At 48.0% G+C, this 22,239-nt stretch overlaps 1 pseudogene; it reads left to right on the forward strand.

Moving 5' to 3' along the window:
- The first annotated feature begins 7,214 nt into the window (after positions 1-7,214).
- LOC136506030 (G-type lectin S-receptor-like serine/threonine-protein kinase At1g34300) lies at positions 7,215-14,174 on the forward strand (annotated as a pseudogene).
- The last annotated feature ends 8,065 nt before the right edge of the window (positions 14,175-22,239 follow it).

The raw sequence follows: 22,239 nt of genomic DNA on the forward strand, positions 1-22,239 counted from the left end.
AAGCTAGGATGTACCCTCTTCTGGCAAGGCTGGATCCTTCGGCTGATGAAGTTACCGACCACACTTGGGCCATCTAGCCTTCCCCACGGGATCATCTCGAGTAGTTCTGCGATCTGCTCCAAGTTCGAGGGCTTCTCCGACCAACTATTTTTCTTCTCCAGAATCAGCCCCACGTCGCATAGGGTGATTGTGTTTGGCTCTTCATAGATGTAGAACCACTTCTTGTACCACTCATCTAGTGAGGTGTTCTAGGGGTAGTGCAAGTATTGGGCTTTCATACCGTCGTGTAGATTCAGGTAGACGCCTCTGGCTATCTTTGAGCCACTGCTCCCTTTCTTCCGCAGACAAAACAGGTGGCAAAAGAGGTCGAAATGGGGCTGGAAGCCACCATAGGCCTCGCAGAGATGGATGAAGGTGGAGACAAGAAGAATTGAGTTGGGATGTAGATTGCAAATCCCAATCTCATAATACAAGCAAAGACCCTAAAGGAAAGGGTGCACTAGAACCCCAAAACCCCGTTTGAAGAAATCCTCGAACACCACAATCTCACCTGGTTGTGGGTCGGGGAAGCTTTCTCCTTCTGGCGCACGCCATCCCGCGAGCGCCTTGTTGTGAAGCACTCCCATGGCGACGAGGTCTTCAATGGTCTACTCATTGCTCCTTGACTTCCACCACTCCTTCGCCATGACTCCGCCTTTCTTCTGGGCGTCTCTCTTCGCCATTAATCTACCCTTGTTAAGGGAGTGGATGCGGTGGAGGGGGGATTGGTGATGATTTTTGGGGGAATAGGGTTCAACAAGAGGAAGAAGAAGGTTACGGCGGCGAATGACAATGGGGAACGGTATGAGTAACTTACTAGATCTACATTATAAATAACAAAGAGCTCCGTTGTTTCATCCGCCTAAGATTATTGGGAGACATGCGCACGTGCCGCAGACGGTTGTTCACACAACCTCGAGATCTATGCCAATAAATACGCCCCTTCGTTACCAGTGTATGTGCCTCTTCATTAATAGTGTAGGAGGGCCCACACTGACGCACCTCCATACAGGTGTCAATTGACTGTTTGCCAGAAAAGAGCAAGAAGATAGAGTGACGTACTATACCCGTCTGCTTTTTTGACCAAACGTGCCAGACTTGACCTAGCAGAGAAAGGAGATCAATAAATACACCAAATAATATACAAGTAGCGTTTGTATTTTCATTGCATGTCTTGTTCTCAAGGATGGATTAGACTACTACAATGCTCGGGGACTACCTAGACTAGGGCCATGCTCAGGGACTGCCCAGACCATGGCCGTTCTCATGGACTGCCAAGACCACTACCGTGCTTGGGGATTGCTCCGACCACCGCCGTGCTCGGGGACTGCTCCGACAACTGATGTGCTCGGGGACTGTCCCGACCACTGCTCGGAGAATGGTTCTCCTCGGCTACATGTGATTTGTACTCACATACAGTTGAGAGACATTTATTTAGACCTTGCTACAAGGCTCATACCTCGCCTTCTAGCAAGCTCAGGGACTACGTCGGTACGATGCACCTGCCGGTGCATCTCATATCGCCTGTACAACGATTGGATTCTTAACTTTGGTGGAAATTCTTTTTTAGACCCTGGCACCACATGCCTGCATCACCTACTACTAGGCTCAGGGACTAAGTGGGCACACTTCACCTTGCGGTGAATATGTTTTAATCGACCCCTGTGCTTTGAATGATTGTAAGGATTATCAATGTGCTTGGGGACTGTCCCGATCACTGCTCGGAGAATGGTTCTCCTCGACTACATGTGAGTTGTACTCACATACAGTTGAGAGACATTTATTTAGACCTTGCTACAAGGTTCATACCTTGCCTTCTAGCAAGCTCGAGGACTACGTCGGTACGATGCACCTGCTGGTGCATCTCATTTTTGTTTGTACCACAATTGGGTTCTCAACTTAACTAGGAATTCTTTTTAGACCCTGGCACCACGTGCCTATGTCACCTGCTACAAGGCTCAGGGACTAAGTGGGCACACTTCACCTTGCGGTGAATGTGTTGGTTTTTTCAACCCCTACAACTCTGACATTCAAGGACGCTATGCTTCAAGACCACTTACATTTCTTTCCAGAAATACAAGTGGGCACACTTCTTAGGACGGAAATCTTTTTCTTTTTTCTTAAGAGCACCATACATTCTTTGGACAACTTACTTCTCCGGCGATGACGGTGGTCAGAAATGTCAAGAACTCAAGCCTTACTTGTCGAAGAAGGTTAAAATGGCATGTCGTAGCATAATACATGGTGCTCAGGGACTAGCTGTGGGGGTATTAACCCCTATACCCTTATGGCTAAGCTTGGGCCAGCCCAGATCGATGGGTCCGGTCCACCTGAAAGACGACGTGCGACCTAGCCAACCTGATCGGAGTCCCGCACAAGGAGTCAAGGCAGATTTGGTGATCAAGTAGGATTCTGGTCGGTTAGAATAGGAATCCTTATCCGGCCACATATGGCAATTGTAACTGACTAGGATTAGTTTCCATATCTATAACCCTGCCCCCCGGACTATATAAGGCGGCCAGGAGATCTCTCTAAAAAACATCTCTCATTGATATACAGCAATACAAATCAGACGCAGGACGTAGGTATTACGCCTTCTTGGTGGCCAAACCTGGATAAAACCTCATGTCTGTCTTACGTCACTGTCTTGTTTGTGGCTTGCGCATCTATCTACCGACAATCTACTACCTTGGGCATACCCCTAGGTAGACTGTCGACCATATTTCATCGACAGCGATGCTGACGAACCAGGAGAATAAGGACAAGATGACCCAGCCCTAGACAAGGGGTGCTGGCCCTACGTACTGCAGGTTGATCCCGTATAGAGTCCTGATCCCCGTGAAGAGCGTCATCGTTGAGAAGGAGATTGCCAGTGTCATGAACAGCGTCTGTAGGCAGACGACACATGGGTGTACATCTAAACCCCCAACGTGCACCCCGCCTTACCACCCCCAGTGATGGTGGGTCCGACCGGCTACGGCCTCGCGCTCGCCCGGTGGCTGGCTCCCACGTCCTAGCACCTACGAGCGGTGGAGGCCGCATCCTCTAGGGCCGCGATGGCATCGCCCCGTCTTGTCCTTGACCAGAGCACCGATGCAGCAGCCATCGCCGCCGGTGCCCCAGAGCTAGGGTTTCGAGCTCGTGCGTGGGGTAGAGGATCGCCGCGCGTGGGGGAGAGGAGTCACCGCCTTTGTCTAGGGTTTCGTCCGTGGGGGAGAGGAGAGGAGTCGCACATCCATTCGGGTGGAAGAGGGGGCGTCGGGGCCCGGGGGAGATGGGGAGTCATGCACGGGGTTTGCGCGGGATGGGACGAGCCATGAGTGATGAAGGTTGGGTCCAAGCAATCTGGTCCATTGGATTTGAATGAGTGAGAGAAAGAAGATGTGAGAGCGAATCTTGTCCCTTCATTTCAAAGGTTGGCTGGTTCTGGATGTTTTTTTTATATACGTAGAATAGTTAATGACTGTGGTGAACAGTTTTTAGTGTGGCTATAGAAAAGTTCACATATTATTAGTGGTAGAGATGAGAAATAAAAAAAGGGGAATCAGGAACAAGCCCGACCCGCAGATTAAATGCGGAAGGCCACATAAAAGCCCAATGCTTTTTTGTGGGTCACGATGGGGCAAGCAGAGTAGGCCCAACAAGAGTACAAGACATCTCTTGGCATGAATCATTATATTACTGCTATTTAAGTTGCTCTCTTTTCATGATCAGAGATAGAGGGGGGCTGCGGGCTTTGATGCTTTGCCAGCCACTATATTACCAAGCGAGAAAAGTAGAGAGACACATTGTGTTAGTGGGTGGGCAAGGTCATTTGTCATCTCAGGCCATATACCCATATCCCTGTTCTAGCAAGTTTTTTTCTTTGTTTCCAGAGGCAGAAACGATCTAGCCCGAGCGTCCGACCCCCCAAAAAAAATTGGACGGACTTCCTATCGACTCGTTTCTAAGCCTCCACCAACACCGCCTCATGCTTTGTCTCTTCTTCAAACTCCTCACTCCTCTCATCCTCACCAGGCGAACGGCACAACGAGCTTAGCCATCCCCGCCCATCTCCTCTCACACTCACCAGGCATGAGTCACTGCTTTCCTATCGCTTGATGGGATTGCTTCGACTATGGGCGGTGAATGTCGTGCCTACTATTGTGGTTTCTGCCCACCCTGCATTGCTGCCGCGGGATGCATCCGTGACACTGCCCTAGCTCGGTGGGGTAGCCGAACGATTAAGAGGCATTCTTGGACATCGTGTTGGGCTACATCAACTGCATACTCATGGCCGAGGACATCGACGATAGGTTCGAGCACTACCTGGAGAACTCCGCGCTGTTTGCTCTGTTGCTGACAACCTCCTCTCTCTCTCTCCCATCTGGACGGGCTGCACCTGAGCATCGCTTGTTGGCTACCGTAGTCCATAGTTCCCCACCAGGTAGGCCATGGCCGCCGGTGATGCCGTGTTTCAAGTGTTCCAGGTGTTTTAGACGTATGTTTCAAGTGTTTCATATGAATGTTGCGTATGCTGCAATGGCTATATATACATTTTGCAAGCATATGTTTGAAGTGTTTCAGGTGTTTTAGACGTATATTCCAAGTGTTTCATCTGGATGTTGCAGAAGTATATATGGATGTTACATAACATGCATGTTGCAAGCGTATGTTTTAAGTGTTTCAGATGTTTTATATGTATATAGCAAGTGTTTTATTTGGATGTTGCAAAAGTAGATTAGGATGTTGCAAATGTTTGCAATGTATTTCAAATGTTTTCAGGTGTTTTTGCAAATGTATCAAACATATATTGCAAGTGTTTCAACTATTTCACACACATGTTGCAAATGTTTCATTTGGATGTTACAAAATTAGATCTAGTGTTGCACATGTTGCAATGGGACCCACTTGCCGCAGCCGTCGGGGCATCGTCGAGCGGGCGCAGACGTCCAGGCAGGGGGAGCGGAGGGGGCACGAGTATTCCCCGTGTGGGGTCAGGTGGTGTGGGCCCCACGTGGGCGTGCGAAACAGGGGTATAGGCATGGGCGTCCGTCTGGGCGCTAGCACTGCCGTTCCATAGGCGAGTAAATTTGGTTTTTCTTGGCTTGGCAAGGACGCATGGTTAACATTGCTCACATTGTCACACGAAAGAACAAGGAAACAGATTAAGACGACGCTGTGTTTTCCTCACACAAATTGTGTTTTAATTAGATTCAAATTTGTCGAGCGGTAAAAAATATTCAGATTTTTTGTGATCATTTCATAATGGAGGCATTGGATACTACCCCTTATAAAGTTTATGAAAAATAACAAATGTTTATCAAAGTATTTTTTGCAACGTACAATAGGTCATTATGCTTTGTACCATCTATATAACGCGATTTGAGCCTAACATTGTTTTTCAGTTCAAAGTACTCATGCCCCCATTCCTCCCATTTTCGTTCCTTTTTTTTCCTTTTTCTTCCCAGTAACGTACAGTAGGTCATTTTTTTTTCTCTCCTCCCATATTATTTTATTTCTCTCTCTTGGCGATATATAGATCTATTCGGCCCTGGGCAAGGTCATAAAATAGCACGAACGGGAATGGAGGATCATATTTTTCTTCTTCCAAAGAAAAATGCAACTTTTGTTGCAACTAATTCACGCCAAAAATGTCTCTTTATACAGTGTCAAGAAAAGACTGCCTGGTGTGGGGCGTGCCGGGGTCGCGCTCCGACACCTGGAAGCTCCGTAGGTTCAGGAAGAGATCGTCCAGGGCTAGCTAGGCAGCTAGCTATATATACATAGCTACTGAAGGCGATGTCGCGCACTGGACCCATCTGCAGCAGTATGGCAGTATGTTAGCTACTCCCAAGTCCCAAGTACATGTTTTGAAAAGTATAATATGTTCCCATTTTTCTCTCATTTACGCCTTGCAAGCGTCAGTAATAAGGTACAGGTAGTACTCCTATTTCAACGATCAACTGCAAGTCGTGTCGTCCGGTGTCCCTATGTCCTCCTCATTTAGCAGGACCCATGTATAGTTATCTGAGTTTCGTGTGTTACTCCAATTATGTAACCCAACAACCATTGTTCACTGCTTCCTGCTGCGCAATTGCACAAATGCTGCCTACAGCCTACGTTCATAGGAAAAATGTGGCTACGAATGCACGTCCAGTTCTGCGTATGTGCTACCTGAACCCAAACTTTGCTGCAGCTGGCTGTGGCATCAGGCCGGGCGCCCATGCCAATTGGGCTAAAAGCCCAAAGATTTTCCGACGCACGCCATCGGGGCTGCACAGTTCTAGTACTATAGTGGCTTTCTCCAATGAAACATGGGCCGCACTGAGGCTGAACTTTGCTACTCGGTCGGCCCACTGAGGTTTTTCTTTTGCGACTCCCGGCCCACTGAGGTTACGCACCTCCTGTTATGCAGTTGAGCACCTTGCTTGTTTATTTGATTTCATGATTTTTTTTTATAAAAAGTGTAAAAAGACTAGCAACTGCTTCCTCAGGTAAACATGCTCGATCCGATTGTGAGGCAGTGAGGCTCTGGCCTGCATCACTGTCGTCTTTGCTTCAGAAAGGTATCTAGCCGTACACTTCATGCTGCCATCAAGCCAGCTGTTCAAATACTCCCTCCATCTATTATGGTATTTGTGTTGGTCAAACTTTTTTTTAAGTTTAACTAGATTTGTAGAAAATATTAGCAACATTTATATCAAAAAAATTTTATTATAAAAATAGATCTAATGATACTAATTCTATACTATAAATATCAATATTTTTCTGTATATATTTGATCAAAGTTAAAATCGTTAGAATCCTCGGAAAAGGAAAACGACACTTGTTTTGGGTGGAAGGAGTACGTGGGTTTAGTCTAAACCAGTGGTCTTGAAAACAAGGAAAAAGACTTGGTCAGCGACTCTGTGAACGCGTTGATCGATAGGACAGCCCTGCTCTGGCTTTGTCTCACGGTCTCCGTGCAGCAGCGTCAACAAACGGCGGTGGAGACTCCATGGTCGACGACAGAGGCATATTTGACTCTGGGCCTCTACCCTCTATACTGTCCAAAGCCTACTAATGCTCAAATGCCTACCACCAGACTTTGTCGTACTCATTCTCGTCCAAGCTTCCCGTGCCGTCTTCCATTTCATGCAAACCTGCTTTGAACTCAAGGTAGCAGGTGATCAAACGCCGGCCGACAGAGATCGATGTCGAACGCTGCCATGGGTGAGTAAGCAGCTGTCCATGCGACGTCTCTTGCCGGATGACAGATAATGCTTAGATCCCTCTGTCTGACCTCGTTCTGATCGCCTCTCTTTCAGCGATTGGCACCATCATATTCTTCATTATCGTCGCTGCGATAATTGTCTGCGCCTACAGACGGGCCGAGGCATGCGCCGGCGGCGTCACTAGGAGCTACGCGGTGGTGTCGGAGCAACAGATCAGGCACGCCATGTCACACCCTTGATCGCCGTCGATGTGAGCACACAAGAGGAAGCAGTGATGAGGACGCCGGTAGGGTAAACCTCTCTACCTTTGCTATGTTTAATTTCTAGTGAATGAATGTCTTGATACAGTGAACGGTGCAACACTTATGTGCTCTTACAAGACGGGTCATCAGGGCCCACATGACAGTGTCTCACTAGAAAATGTAAACAGACTTTTACGCTAATTGCTTACATGACACGGCTTCACTGCTCCTGTATGTCGCCTGGCATGACATCTCCCCTCCCCCTTGAGTTGCTGCTTGTCCCCAAGCCGGCGCATCTAGGAATCTCTTCTTGAGCACATTGTAATCTTTCCAAGTCGTAACCGATGATGGTAGGCCTGTCCAGGTGACCTTGACTTGAGGAATCGCCGTGTTGCCTTTCTTGACCAACCGGCGCTCTAGGATTGCTTCAGGCTTTGCCGCTGTAGCTTCCAAGTCAGTAGTGACTGGAAGTGTATCATACACAGGAGTATAGTCTGCAATGAAAGGCTTTAGCTGATAAATGTGAAAAATAGGATGAATTAAAGATCATTCTGGCAATTCAAGTCGATAGGCCACATTTCCAATGCGCTCCTGCACTGTATATGGTCTAAAGTACTTGTAAGCTAGCTTTGGAAAGGTTCTGTTAGCCACTGAGGATTGGGTGTAAGGCTGGAGTTTCAGCAGCACTTGATCGCCAACAGAGAAATGATAATCCTACCTCTTCTGATCTGCCAGCAACTTCATATGGTTCTGTGCTTTGGCTAGATGTGTCTTTAGGGCCTATAAGTGCAACTCCCTATTTTCAATGATCTCAGCGACAGTATTGGATGTTGAAGCTGGGACATTAGGAACTGCCCCCACATTGGGTTCGTAATGATACAGAGCCTTAAAAGGGGAGCATCCCAGTGCATTGTGATAGGATGAATTGTACCACAGTTCCGCTAATGACAGCCACTGAGCCCAAGCTTTTGGGGAGTCTTGCACAGAGCACAGGAGATACATTTCCAAGCATTGGTTGACTCTTTTGGTCTGGCCATCTGTTTGGGGATGGTAGGCTGTGCTTAGTTGGAGATTGACCTTATACAGCTTAAACAACTCTTTCCAAAACTAACTGAGAAAGATAGTGTCCTTATCAGTGACTATTGTACTTGGTAATCCATGTAGTTTGACTACATTGTCCATGAAAAGCTGGGCAATAGTTGCTGCAATGTATGGATGTTTGACTGGCAGAAAATGGGCAAACTTAGTAAGCCTGTCGACCACCACCAAGATTACACTGAAGCCCTGGGATTTGGGTAATCCTTCTATAAAGTCCATGCACAAATCCCTCCATACACCTTCTAGAATTGGTAGGGGCTGGAGTAAGCCCAAGGGATAATTGTTGGAGTGTTTGGACTGTTGACAGACAGAGCACTGTTTGGTAAATGATTTCACATCTTGTTTCATACCTTTCCAAGCAAAGTGCCTTTTAAGTCTATGGTAGGTAGCAGCAATACCTAAGTGTCCTCCAAGAGCACTGGAATGATAGGCAGCAATGATTTTGCTTTGAAGTGCTACATTTTGAGCAATCTAGACTTTGCCATGGTGCCTGATCAATCCTCTGTCCAGACTGTAACCCTAGGAATCTAGACTGGAGATGGCTAACCTTATCAAGAGTTGCTGGGCTTGAGGGTCTGTGGTATAAGAATTAAGAACTTCCTGTATCCAAGCAGGTTGCACTGAAGACACAACTTGTAATGACATTAGATGGGCTACTCTAGAGAGGGCATCAGCAGCCACATTTTCTTTGCCTTGTTTGTAGACAATTTTGAAATGCAGTCCCATTAGCCTTGTCATGGCTTTCCTCTGCATCTCAGAGTGTAAATTCTATTCATTGAGATAGGCTAGGGATTTGTGATATGTCACTATGATAAATTCTTGTCTTTGTAAATAAGCTCTCCACCTTTCCACTGCCATGATCAGTGCCAAGAACTCCTTTTCATATATGGATAATGCTTTATGTTTTTCTCCGAAGGCTTTGCTAAGATAAGCAATGGGTTGATCTTGCTGCATCAACACAGCTCTAATGCCATCATGACAAGCATCTGTTTCAATTGTAAAGGGTTCTTGGAAGTTGGGCAAAGCCAGGATAGGTGTTCTTGTCATTGCCACTTTAACGCTGTCAAATGCTGACTGGGCCTCAGGAGACCAAGAAAACTGTTTCAGTCTCAGCAAGTTGGTCAGTGGTTTGGTTAGGACTCCATAACCTTTTACAAATCATCTATAGTAGCCTGTAAGACCTAGGAAGGCTCTCAACTCTATGAAAGAAGTAGGAGTTGGCCAGTGGAGCATAGCTGAGATCTTGTTTGGATCTATGGACACCCCTGCTGCTGAGATAATGTGTCCTAAATATTCTAGACTTGATTGTGCAAAAGAACATTTGCTCTCTTTGAGGAACAGTTTGTGTTTTCTCAATTCAGCTAAAATCTGTTGCAAATGATGTTTGTGGTCTTCCATAGTGGCACTAAAAATTAGGATGTCATCTAAGAAGACCAAGACAAATTTCCTGAGAAAAGGCTGCAAAATTTGGTTCATGATGCACTGAAAAGTAGCAGGGGCATTTGTGAGTCCAAATGGCATCACCTTGAACTGATAGTGGCCGTGATGAGTTTTAAATGCAGTTTTGTACTCATCCTCTAGATGCATTCTCACTTGATGATATCCTGACCTCATATAAAGCTTGGTGAAGAACTTAGCTCCATGTAATTCATTTAAGATTTCTTCAATGACTGGCATGGGAAATCTATTTTTGATTGTGATGTCATTCAATTTTCTATAGTCTACACAAAATCTCTAGGTGCCATCCTTCTTTTTTACCAAAAGGACTGGGGAAGCAAAAAGACTATGGCTATGAGCTATCAAGCCAGCTTGCAAAAGCTCCTGGACTTGTCTCTCTATCTCAGTTTTATGTAATGGGGAATAGTGGTAGGGTTTAGAATTGATTGGAATAGATCTAGGCAAAAGTGGGATGGTATGGTCATAGGCTCTTTGTGGTGGTAAGGTTTTGGGATCAGTGAACACATCACTATAAGTTGAAAGAATGGCAAGAATTTTAGATGGTGGGGAAGTGTCATTAGGTGTGGTTGGATTGGTTGCTGGTACATAGTCCAGAAGAACAAAAGCCCAGATGTCATTGCCTTTGGTAGAGTTAAATACCTTAGTGGCTGATATAGACTGAAGTTGTAGAGGAGGTTCTGTGATTCCTTTTAGCTTGACAGGTTTGCCCTGGATCCAAAACTCTATAGTTTTGTGTTGCCAGTCACATTGCATGGGACTATTGGATTGTAGCCAATCAAAACCAAGGATGGCATCATATGGGTGCATATCCAAGACCACCGTATCAATAGACAGTGTATGGCCTTGGCAATACTAGGACAATCCTTGTACATTTTTGTTGGTGATCATCCATTCACCATTTGCTAGCTTCACTTTTTTTATCTTGAGTGGACACTGTAGGTAGCTTGGCCAAAGCAACAAACTGAGAGCTAATGAAGCTATGTGGGCTACCACTATCAACAAGGATGAGCATCACCTTATCCTAGACTCTTGCTTTCAGCTTGATATAGTTGGTGTTGTCCACACTGGAAATAGCATGGAGTGACAACTGGCATAATTCCTCATGAAGTGTGTCTTCAGCTGCCAGTTGATCGAGGACATCATCAGAAAGTTCTCGGTCAAGGTCATTAATGACCAATGCATTGGCTTGAGGCTTGTTTCTCTTAGGACACACTTCTAGGTGACCAGGTACAAATTTATCCCTACAATTGAAACAAAGGCCATTTGCCTTCCTATAGTCCCTTAATTGCCTATCCTTCCAAAGAGAAGTGGGTTGAGGTGCTTGCTTGGTTTCAAGTCTTGGTGGCATGTATGATTTTGGTTGAGTGACATTTCATTGATATCTAGCCTTGCTTCTGTCATGCACTCCTTGCTGAATCTTAGCAATGAGTGAAGCTTTATGCACTATTGGTGGCATTTGACTCTCTATTGCCCCTCTGATTTCTTCCTTGAGTCCTCTGATGTAATGAGGTGTGAAAAACATTTCATCATAATTAGGATTGTGCATGGTTACAATGAATTGCACGGCTTGGAACTGGGTGGAGTATTCTGCCACTGTGCCAGTCTGCTTGAGGTCCAATAAGTCATTCATTGCCGTTCGATAGTCATCAGCTCCAAACTCCTCTTCTACCACAACACAAAAATGATCACAATCCCTGAAAGTATGGTTGAGTTTGTAAGCTTGGTACCACTTAGCAGCATTACCCTCAAAATGCAAATGAGCAGTTGTAATCCACATGCCCTCTGGCAGCTGGTAAAGCTCAAAGTAACTCTGACAATTATCCTTCCATATCTTGGGGTCTGTACCATCAAATTTGGAAAATTGTATTTTGGGCATAGCTTGGCTGGGCAATGTATCTCTTCTCCCAATTCTTGGTGGAGGTCTCTTGACCTTGGAAGTTTCTGCCTTAACAGTTCCTTTTTCCTTGGCAAAAACATTTTGAAATGATGCCTTCTCCTCGAACAACATGGATACCCATCCTCATCATCATATGCAGCCTCATTGTCAAACTGTCTCATCGTCAACTGTGCCACTGCTGCTCCATTGGCTTTGACTTGTTGGGCTATCATGTGTTGTTCAGCAGAGTAGTTATCCATGGCTGCTCCCCTGATATCCATCTGGACTTTCATTTGTTGTTGAAGTTCCCCAATATCATTGACTCTGGTGAACAACAGATCGAATTGCTCCATGTCCTGGTCCATGAACTGCTTCTCGTCGTCAGCGCTTCTGGCCATGGTGTCCAACAGAATCTGGGTCTGCTTCGATGGTTTAAGTGGAGCCGTGGTGACTGATGGGCAAAATCCGAATCAACTCGGTGAAATCGAAGGAAGGGTAGGGTTCGGTGGAAGTGATTGGGGTGCTGGAGTAGTGGAGATGGGAAGGACAAGGTAGCCGACACAAAAACCATCACTGACCCAACTCAACCCAAAGGAGGGACCTCTGGGACCTCTTGTCGAACACGACACGGGTGTGACTAAGATCAACCTACCCACCGGAATTGCGAGCTGTAGATCAAAGTGACGAAATCGAGACGGCACCTGAGAGTGAAGAGCGGACTGCGAGCCGAACAACCTACTGCGGTGATGGTGGAGGTGGGGTGGTGGTAGGGTGTCGGACCACTGGATCCCCACCGCTGGATTCGTCGGAGTTGCGGGTAGGAAGCAATGAGGAAGAGCGCTGCGCTCGTCACCCATGCCGAGGATATGTTGTCTCTGATACCACTTGTCACACCCTTGGCCACCGGCGATCGCCGTTGACGTGAGCACGCAAGAGGAACCAGTGACGAGGACGTCGACAGGATAAACCCCTCTGCCTTGGCTGTTTTTAATTTCTGATGAATGAATGTCTCAGTACAGTGAACGGTGCGGCACTTATGTGCTCTTACAAGACTAGCCATCAGGGCCCACACGACAGTGTCTCACTGAAAAACGTGAACATACTTTTACGCTAATTGCCTACATGACACGGCTTCGCTACTCCTTCGCTACTCCTGTATGTCGCCCGGCATGACACGCCACCATCGAGAAATTCCTCTTGGAGATCAGGCACGAGAAGCCCGTCAGGTTCACGTCGCTGCAGCTCGCCAGCTTCACGCGCAGCTACACGACCCGGCTCGGCGCTGGCGGCTAAGGCACGGTGTACAAGGGCGTGCTCCCCAACGGCCTCGCCGTGGCGGTCAAGGTCTTCGACCGCAGCCTCGCGCAGAGGTCCCAGGAGGAGCAGTTCATGGCGGAGGTGGGAACCATCGGGCGCACGTACCACGTCAACCTCGTCAGGCTCTTCGGCTTCTGCTTCGACGACGTCGTGCGCGCGCTGGTGTACGAGTACATGGACAACGGCGCGCTCGACGCCTACCTCCTGGGCGGCAGGGGCCGCGGCGCCGGCCTCCCGGCGCTGCACGACATCGCCGTCGGCGTCGCCAGGGGCATCCGGTACCTGCACGAGGAGTGCCAGCAGAAGATCGTGCACTACGACATCAAGCCCGGGAACGTGCTCCTCGACGGCGCGCTCACGCCCAAGGTCGCCGACTTCGGGCTCGCGCGGCTGGTGAACCGCGCGGACACGCACGTGTCCGTGTCGTGCTTGCGTGGCACCCCGGGGTTCGCCGCGCCGGAGATGTGGATGCTGTCGGGCGTCACGGAGAAGTGCGACGTGTACAGCTTTGGCATGCTCCTGCTCGAGATCGTCGGGAGGCGGAGGAACTTCGACGAGGCGGCGCCCGAGAGCCAGCAGTGGTTCCCCACGCTGGCGTGGACCAAGTACGAGACCGGGGAGCTCGTGGACCTCGTCGCGTGCAGCAGCGGCGAGGCTGGTGATGCGGCCGCCGCGGCGGGTGACGAGCAAGAGCACGAGCTGCCGCGCGATAAAGAGATAGTGGAGAGGATGTGCAAGGTTGCGTTCTGGTGCGTGCAGCAGCAGCCGGAAGCGAGGCCGCCCAAGGGTACGGTGGTGAAGATGCTAGAGGGCGAGATGAGCATCGCTGCTCCTGTGAACCCGTTCCAGCATCTAATGGCGACGCCGGTGACGGCGAACCCGTGGACGACGATGACGAGTAGCGCGAGCGCGGTGTCAGCAACTGGCATTTCTGAGACTAGCAACTAACGAGATCGTCTCGCTTTGACAATTGGCTGCAACTGAAAATGGGCAGGACACGGTCAAAGATTTGACCATGTAAGTCCACCGTCCTCATTCTCCCTCGGTTTGCTGATGGTGCTCGTGAACGCACGGGCGGCTGTGGACTGCAGACGGCGTCATTGACTTCATCACTGTTCCCTCCCTCGACGCTTTTTGAGCACGGAGCATGAGCTTCAGCCAGCCCATACGCTCACGGCCTTCTCCAGCACTGCAGCAGGTCCAAGCACTCCACGTAATTCCTGTTTTACTCGTCGTACGTTGATATTTATACACCTAAATTAGATTTGCATTACTGATACATTGGAGTGAAATATTGCAGGCCGAGCTGCAAGAAACAAAAAGGCGAAGTCAAGAGCTGAACGTGGAACTGACCGCACAGCTGCAGGCCCAGCAGGTCGCATTCGAGGCCGCGCAGAAGCAGATGGCGGAGATAATGGTGATCATGCAAAGTCTTGGGCAAGCATCGGGTGTGGCTGTGCAGTTTTCAGCTCCGCCTCCTCCTACTCCTGCAGCTACTCCTGTAAGTATGAAAGTTCACTTTTCGCTTGTGTTTTGCATGTATGTCGGCGTTCGTGCCGTTGTGGATGTCGGCGTTCGTGCCGTTGTGGATGTCGGCGTTCGTGCTGTTGTTTCTTGCAGGTTTTGGAAACCTTCCCGTGCAGGGGAGGTGTTGCCGAAATTTTCAATTGAGTCTAATCTTTTTGTATTCCTAGATTACTAGATGCAATCTCTAAGTTCCAAAACTGTTTTCCCGAATTACTCACACATGCAATCTCTGCTCCTTTGTGCAGCCTCCGTCCGCGGGTTCCAATCAATTTGGTAGTGCGTCACCGGGTGATCCCGCCTTTTCTTCACCACCGTCTCATAGGCTACCTTGATCAGGACTAGTGCTAGGTGATGTGGTTGGACTTTATTGTAATATTTGTGGTTTATGGTTCTGACTTGCGCTTGGATTTCATGAACTTGTCGTAATAAACATGTGAATGATGATGAACATGTGACTTGTCGTTGTAATATATTGTTATTTGTGGTTCACAATTATGGTTGTGAGATATTGTGAGAAAATGAGTTCTGTGTGATATATATATGTGATGGTTGATATATATATGTATATATATGAAATGCTTGTGTCGATGGAATGCAAAAAACAAAAACAAAATTAAATTTCTGCCTCTTTGCCGAGGGCAATGACTAAGGCCCTCGGCAAAGAAGGGTCCTTTGCCGAGGGCCGTCCTATTGCCCTCGGCAAAGATTTTTTTTTAAAAAAAATAAAATTTCTGCAACATTTCTTTACCGAGGGCCATGGTTGGAGGCCTCCGGCAAAGATTTTTTTTTAAAAAAGAATAATTCTTTGTCGAGGGCCGTCCCATTGCCCTCGGCAAAGATTTTTTGGAAAAATTCTGCATATTTCTTTGCCGAGGGCCATGGTTGGAGGCCCTCGGCAAAGATTTTTTTTTTTTAAAAAAGAATAATTCTTTGCCGAGGGCCCCCGGAGACGGCCCTCGGCAAAGACTCCGTCCCAGGCGCCGGCGCCGTGACGGCTGCTTTTTTTTGCCGAGTGCCGCTCCAGCCCTCGGCAAAGGCTTTACCGAGTGCCCGATAAAGGGCCCTCGGCAAAGACCCTCTTCGCCGACTCAAAATTCCCCGAGAGCTCTTTGCCGAGACCGTCCTCAGTAGTGGTCCCCATACTTTACATCGTCTATTAAGCATTTCTTGTTCTTGGTTTTATCAAAGACACGAGAGTAGCTGCAAAAAGGTTGACAGGTGCATCTCCTGGCTATCTGTCCGAGATGTCCGTGCACCGTGCATGTGGTTAATTGTCAACCATGTATAAGCTAATTAAGGTCGTTCTATGTCCTCGTAAAAATAATAATATAATAATAAGGCCGTCTATGATGGCGTGCATTTCCCGGCCGGAAATGTATTTACAGTACGGAGCCGCCGCTGACTGCTTACAGGCGGAAGTCGTCTCTACACACGATGTGATCACTGACCAGCCAAGCGTGCAGCACGTAGACTTTAATTTCGGACGTGTGCATATGAGCCTGGCCTTAGTGCATCGAGATGCTGTCTGTGTGTTTTGTACATCAAATTGGGCTTGTGGGATTGCTAGATCTGCCATGTCATTGGCTCGTATCATAATAAAACTCAAGCCATTGTCCAGTGTCAAATCATGCTAATAGTCAATAGAGTTCTCTTGGACCCACAAAAAATAGTTCCTTCAGTGTATCTTTCCGCGTGCGGCGGTACGTGATAAAGGACGACGGCGTCAAGTCAAACGACAGCTAAGCTAGAGATCGATCGCAACTTCGCAAATGTGCGGCGACTCGAAACTCGTGTGTCTTGGTTACATAAATTAACGATCCTCGGTGCAAAGCTCTCAACGAGACATTTTCATCGTCATGACCAAGGCTAATCTAAATTTTGTGCGCGCGCGTGCATCGATCGGTCGAGATGTAGCGACAGCTTCTTTATATCCTTTCCTCTGGTTGACAGAATAGAGATTTTGGTAAAAATATTCTCCAACAACTTTTTGAATCAGATCTTTAAATATTATCATCCTATATTCCGGATTTATCGCTAGCTAAAGATGAAAAGCAAAGCTGGCTCTAGAGTGCACAAGACATAGAAAAGTTGTTGAATGGTCGAAAGATATAGACAACGATTTTTATTTATTAAATGACTCTTCAAATGTTTAATTTGGAGAGTGAATTCAAGAAAGACTCTTGAAGATGCTCCTAGAGCAACTCCACACACTTTTTATATCCTTTCTAATTTATAGGAATAGATATTTTTGATAAAAAATACTCTTCAATAGCCTCTTTAATTGAATCTATAAATATAGACATCTTCTATTATGTATTCTCGCAAGACAAAGATGGAGAGCAAGAATCACTCTCTAGTGTGCCTATAAGATATAGAGAAGTTATTGGAGGGTGGAAAGATACACGGAGTGATTTTTATTCAAATGATTCTTTAAATAATGATTTAGAGAGTGAATTTAAGAAAGACTCTTGAGATGCTCTTAGATCCTATTTGGATCCATAGTAATTATAACAATTAGCTAATACTCTCTCCGTTGCAAATTATAAGATTTTTTTAGCTTTTTTAGATACATTGCTTTTACAATGTATCTGGACATAGCATATATCTAAGTGCGTAGCAAAAGCTGTATGTATCTAGAAAGCCAGTGTGTCTTATAATTTGGAATGGACGAATATAATCTAATTAAGATCTAAATAGATTAGATTATAGGATGGATTGATATAATTGAAACCTTATATTATAATATCCTATAATCCCGAGGCATTTATCTTTTCTTCTCTCAGTCATCAAGTAAAAAGGTGGCACCAGGAACACAACACAACATCAAGTCAAAAAGTGACGTCAAAATAAAGGGGAAGTATAGGTATTTTCACTTTAACAAACAATAATCCAGAGATCCAAACACTCTAATTATTATAATCCATAATATCAATTATAATAATCCTATGTATAGTCTAAGCTAGATTATAATAATCCGGTTATTCAAACTGGCCCTTAAGGATGAGGTCGAAGAGTCTGGGTGCACTCGGGTCATAATATGTTTGTAGAGCTCCCAGAGAAGTTTTTAGGCAAAATTCGAGAGGAGCTCTGCCAAAATAGTTTTTTTATAGAAGTGAATTTGTGCTAATTGTGTAAAGTGGTTCTCTGAATGAACAAGGAGATTGAAAGCTGAAGGACCAGTTAGGTAGGACTCCCAACCCGCTCCCACCCACTATCGCTCCAGCTCCACTCTGCTCCACACACCATCATATACTCTAGCCTGTGCCATCGGACATGAGCACTAAGAGGCTGTCGCGATGGAGGAAAGACAATGAGGGCGAGCTGTGGGAGGTCGGTACCATGAAGGAAGACGAGGAGGGCAAGTAATGGGATGTCGCCATGGCTTAGGGAGCCCTTCTCGCCACAGTTGAGGAAGACAAGAGGCGGAGGTGGTCCACCTATCGTCATCGACAAGGAGCCACAAGCAGAGAGCACGGGAGAGGCGAAGAGATGGTCTACCTTTTGCTGTTGGACTTTGCTACCTCCTACTGCATTGAGGAGAGGGGCCAAGGGGCCCTATGCATGGCTAGATGAAGGCAACGATGCAGGGTGGCTCGGCTTGTGGAGGAGTACGGTGGGAGGAGGGCGGGGTAGGCAGAGAGGGACAGTGGGAGAGACGGTGGGAGGAAGAGGGTGTGGAGGTGGAGCCGGAGCGAAGCGTGGGGAGAGCAAGTTTTTTCGCTCCTCACCCGTAGCGCAAAGTGCATGGAGCAGGGGAAGAGATTCTGCAACTGAGCAGACGGAGTGGACCCGAGGAGTGACGTTTGGTAGCGCTCCACTTAAATCTTATGGAGGAGAGCAGAGCACTAACAAACTAGGCCAAAAAAAATTGCTTTTCATGATTCACTCTATGCCCAGAATGATTTTATAGTTAAAGTTTATTCTATAGAATCACTTCTAGCTGCACAATCACTACTCCCCAAAAATCTAGAACATGAGAAGCTCTATCAAGCAAACCTTAAATTTGGCATCCATGATCCATCGGTAGTTATCTCTCTCCTCTGTGTATTGTATTCATGAACTAGCCTGGCACAGCCAACACAAATAGCGCGACTAGAATCTGTGCGGAAGTGTACTTACTGCCAGTGCGGCAGTGCCATACCGAGGTGCCGACCTCCCCCCAGCTGACTTTGCTAGCTGACGGACGACCACCGACTGACCGACGTCGACGGACTAGATTTGCTGCGAGCTAGGAGTGCTACGCTATAAATAGACCATACGGGCACACAGCTTTCCTGCACCACTTCCCACTAGTAATATAGCTAGCTCGCATGCACTCACAAGAACACGCTCTAGCTAGAACTCAGTAGCGCACACCGTGCAGTTTGCACGAAACACGAGCCACACACGTCGTTTACGCCGGGGCCGCCATGGTCAGACCGTCGGTTCTTGTCGTCTTTCCTCTCATGCTCGCCACCTTGCTTGCCACTGCCAACGCCCAAAACTACACAGCACCAGCGCCGCCGAGCCCGAGCCCACTACTGGGCAGCCCATCTCCTCCACCACCGCCACCGGAGTCATCAACCGCACCTCCTCCTGCTTCGTCACCTCCGCCGGCGGCGTCATCCCCGCCCCCTCCTTCGCCACCTCCGCCAGTATCATCCCCACTCCCTCCTCCTTCGCCGCCACCGCCGCCGGCGTCATTCCCGCCTCCTCCTTCTCCTCCTCCACCGCCACCGGCTTCCAACTGGACGCCCGTGGCGAACGTGAAGGACCCGACGATCCAGCAGGTAGCGCGGTTTGCCGTGCGCATCTACACGCTCATCATGGGGGAACTCAAGATGCAGCTCCAGAACGTCGTCAGCGGCGAGACGCAGCCGTCTAACGGCGGGTACAACTACCGGCTGGTCATCACGGTGTCTGGTGGCAAGAATACGCAGTACGAGGCCTTCGTCTGGGGCATCCTCAAGACGCCGTCGTGGAAGCTCTTGTCCTTCACGCCCAAGTACTGACCATGCAAACAAACCGCATACATGCAGCTGGCAGCCTGAAAACTTGCATGCATGCATATAATGTATCATCAGGATGATAAAACTTCTAGAAAGGGGTAGATATGTCCATCAGTTTTCTACAGTATTTTTATCGCTGTTGTTCAGAAGAGAATTTTTTTAATGGTGATTTAGATTACGCAACAAACATCATATATGTTGCACTTCTATGTTATCTTTCCTAGTAATGAAATAGCATATTTTGTTGTCATATGGCTCAAATTTATTTAAGGCATGTGTTGACACCCACGTATATGTACCCGCCCTCATTCCACCCCTATAACCACCTCCGAACGAACTGGTCGTCCGATCTCGAGATTGCCCTATAAACACATCCGAAGACATGGCTGGTAGATCTCAAGGTAGACGAAGTCACCGCTGTCATCTAGTTCAAAGTTCATTTAATGTCTTTGTATGGCTATTTTTTTAAGAGTTAAATGCATGAGAGGCCCCTGAACTTGTCAAGGGATGTCACATAGGTCCATGGACTTGGAAAATGTATTTCGATCTGGGTACCTAAACTTGTTAAATGATACACCGCAGGTCCATACTTGCCACGTAGACATTTTATTTGACATGACATTGCCACATGGCGGAAAAAATATGCACTGAACCCCTGAAAACCTCATCCCCTCAACACGTAGTCCTGCACCCTTGCTCAGCCCATCGTCCCTCCTTCTCAGCGTCAGTCACGGAGTCACGGGGCGGCGGCTGCGACGTCTGACGGTGACGAAGTTGACTTGCGCGTGGGGTCTGGTGTCGGCAAACCACGACAGCTGTTGTCCGGGTCCACCTACGCCACGCTCTCGCTCGTCCGCCTCGTTCACCAGCACTACGGCGGCAGCGAGGTGCCCCACGTCAACCGCCACTCCGCGCTCGACATATTCTACATGGCCTCGCGCTCGTTGAGGCACTTCTTCTACGACTGCTACTCCTGTACCTCAACGCCAGCATCTTTGACGGTTTGCACATGAACCTCATGTCCTACGCCGATGTTGGGGTTTAGTCCCACATCGGATATCGATGGTGTGGGAACATAATATATAAGGTGGAGGCAGTCCAACCTATCAGACTAGTTCTTTGAGTTGAGTAAGGCCCGTGGCCTTATATGTTGTAGCTCCGGTGGATCTGTGACCTGTGGGAGTGCAGGCTCGTGGTAACGAGCTGGACCGACTGCAAGCCAGCTCCACGATCAAGTGGTCAGTGGTCACCACCGATTCCAACAATTGGTATCAAAACTGCCCAGGTGGGGGCAGTCCAACCTATTAGGTTAGTCTTTTGGGTGCTACACGATGTGGGACTAAACTCCAACAATCTCCCTCGTGGTTCCAACAATTGGTTCAAAGCTGCCCAGGTGGGGCCTATTAGGTTAGTCTTTTGGGTGCTACACGATGTGGGACTAAACTCCAATAATCTCCCTCGTAGTCACACATTGGGGTGCCCCTGTCATGCTGTGACGCCCGTGAGACTAAACCCCAACAATCTTCCTCGTAGTCACACATTGGCGTGCCCCTGCCATGCTGTGACGCTCGTGATTTTTTTTATCGAGTTTAGCTTTTTTGACGATGTGGGACTAAACCCCAATAATCTTCTTCTTAGTCACACATCGGGATGCCACCACCATATATATATGTGACATTCGAGATTTTTTTATCAGGATTAGCTTTTTGACCATGGGCTCAAATACCAGTTGTTAGAACCGGTGGTGACCACCGAGTTTTCCTCGATCTTGGAGCTGGCTTGCAGCCGGCCTAGCTCGTTACGAGCCTACGCTCCCACAGGTTAGGTCTACTGGAGCTACAACATATATGACCATGGGTCTTACTCAACCCAAAAGACTAGTCTAATAGATTAGACTGCTCCTACCTTATATGTTGTGCTCCCTACTATCACTGCACGATGCGAGAAATAAACCCCTAACAGCCGATGACCTGCTCACGGCGGGCTCACACGATGAGCAGCGCCTCGGCCGCCAGCCTCGGAGGGAGCTCTCTGGCTGACATTGTCTTCAACGTGAGCAACGTCGGGAGGTGCTGCAGCACCAGGATGAGAGAAGGACGTGTCCGAGCCGCACTGCCTGGCTGAACGCCTGAACGTCAGTGGCGGGCTGGACGTCGGGGACATGGTCCCGTGGCGAGATGGCGTCAAGGCATTCACGCTGGTATGTAAGGCGTACTGGAGCGTAACAAACTTGAAAACTCCATTTGTTAGTCTGATACGCTGATGCTTAACGACGACATCATTTGCATGCGTGCTTGCACTTCGATTGCAGAACCTCCTTGTTGGATTGCCGGACACCACGTCGGTGACCGTCGAGTGGGCCATGTCGGAGCTCCTGAGGAATCCCGACGCCCTGGCCACGGCCACCGAGGAGCTGGACCGCGTCATCAGCCGCGGATACCAGCGAGTTCCGGCCAGAGGGGTTCGTCGGGAGCGGCGTGGGCGCAAGTGCTGGACCT

Source organism: Miscanthus floridulus, chromosome 1 (assembly GCF_019320115.1).
Source record: "Miscanthus floridulus cultivar M001 chromosome 1, ASM1932011v1, whole genome shotgun sequence".
Lineage (NCBI taxonomy): Eukaryota > Viridiplantae > Streptophyta > Magnoliopsida > Poales > Poaceae > Miscanthus > Miscanthus floridulus.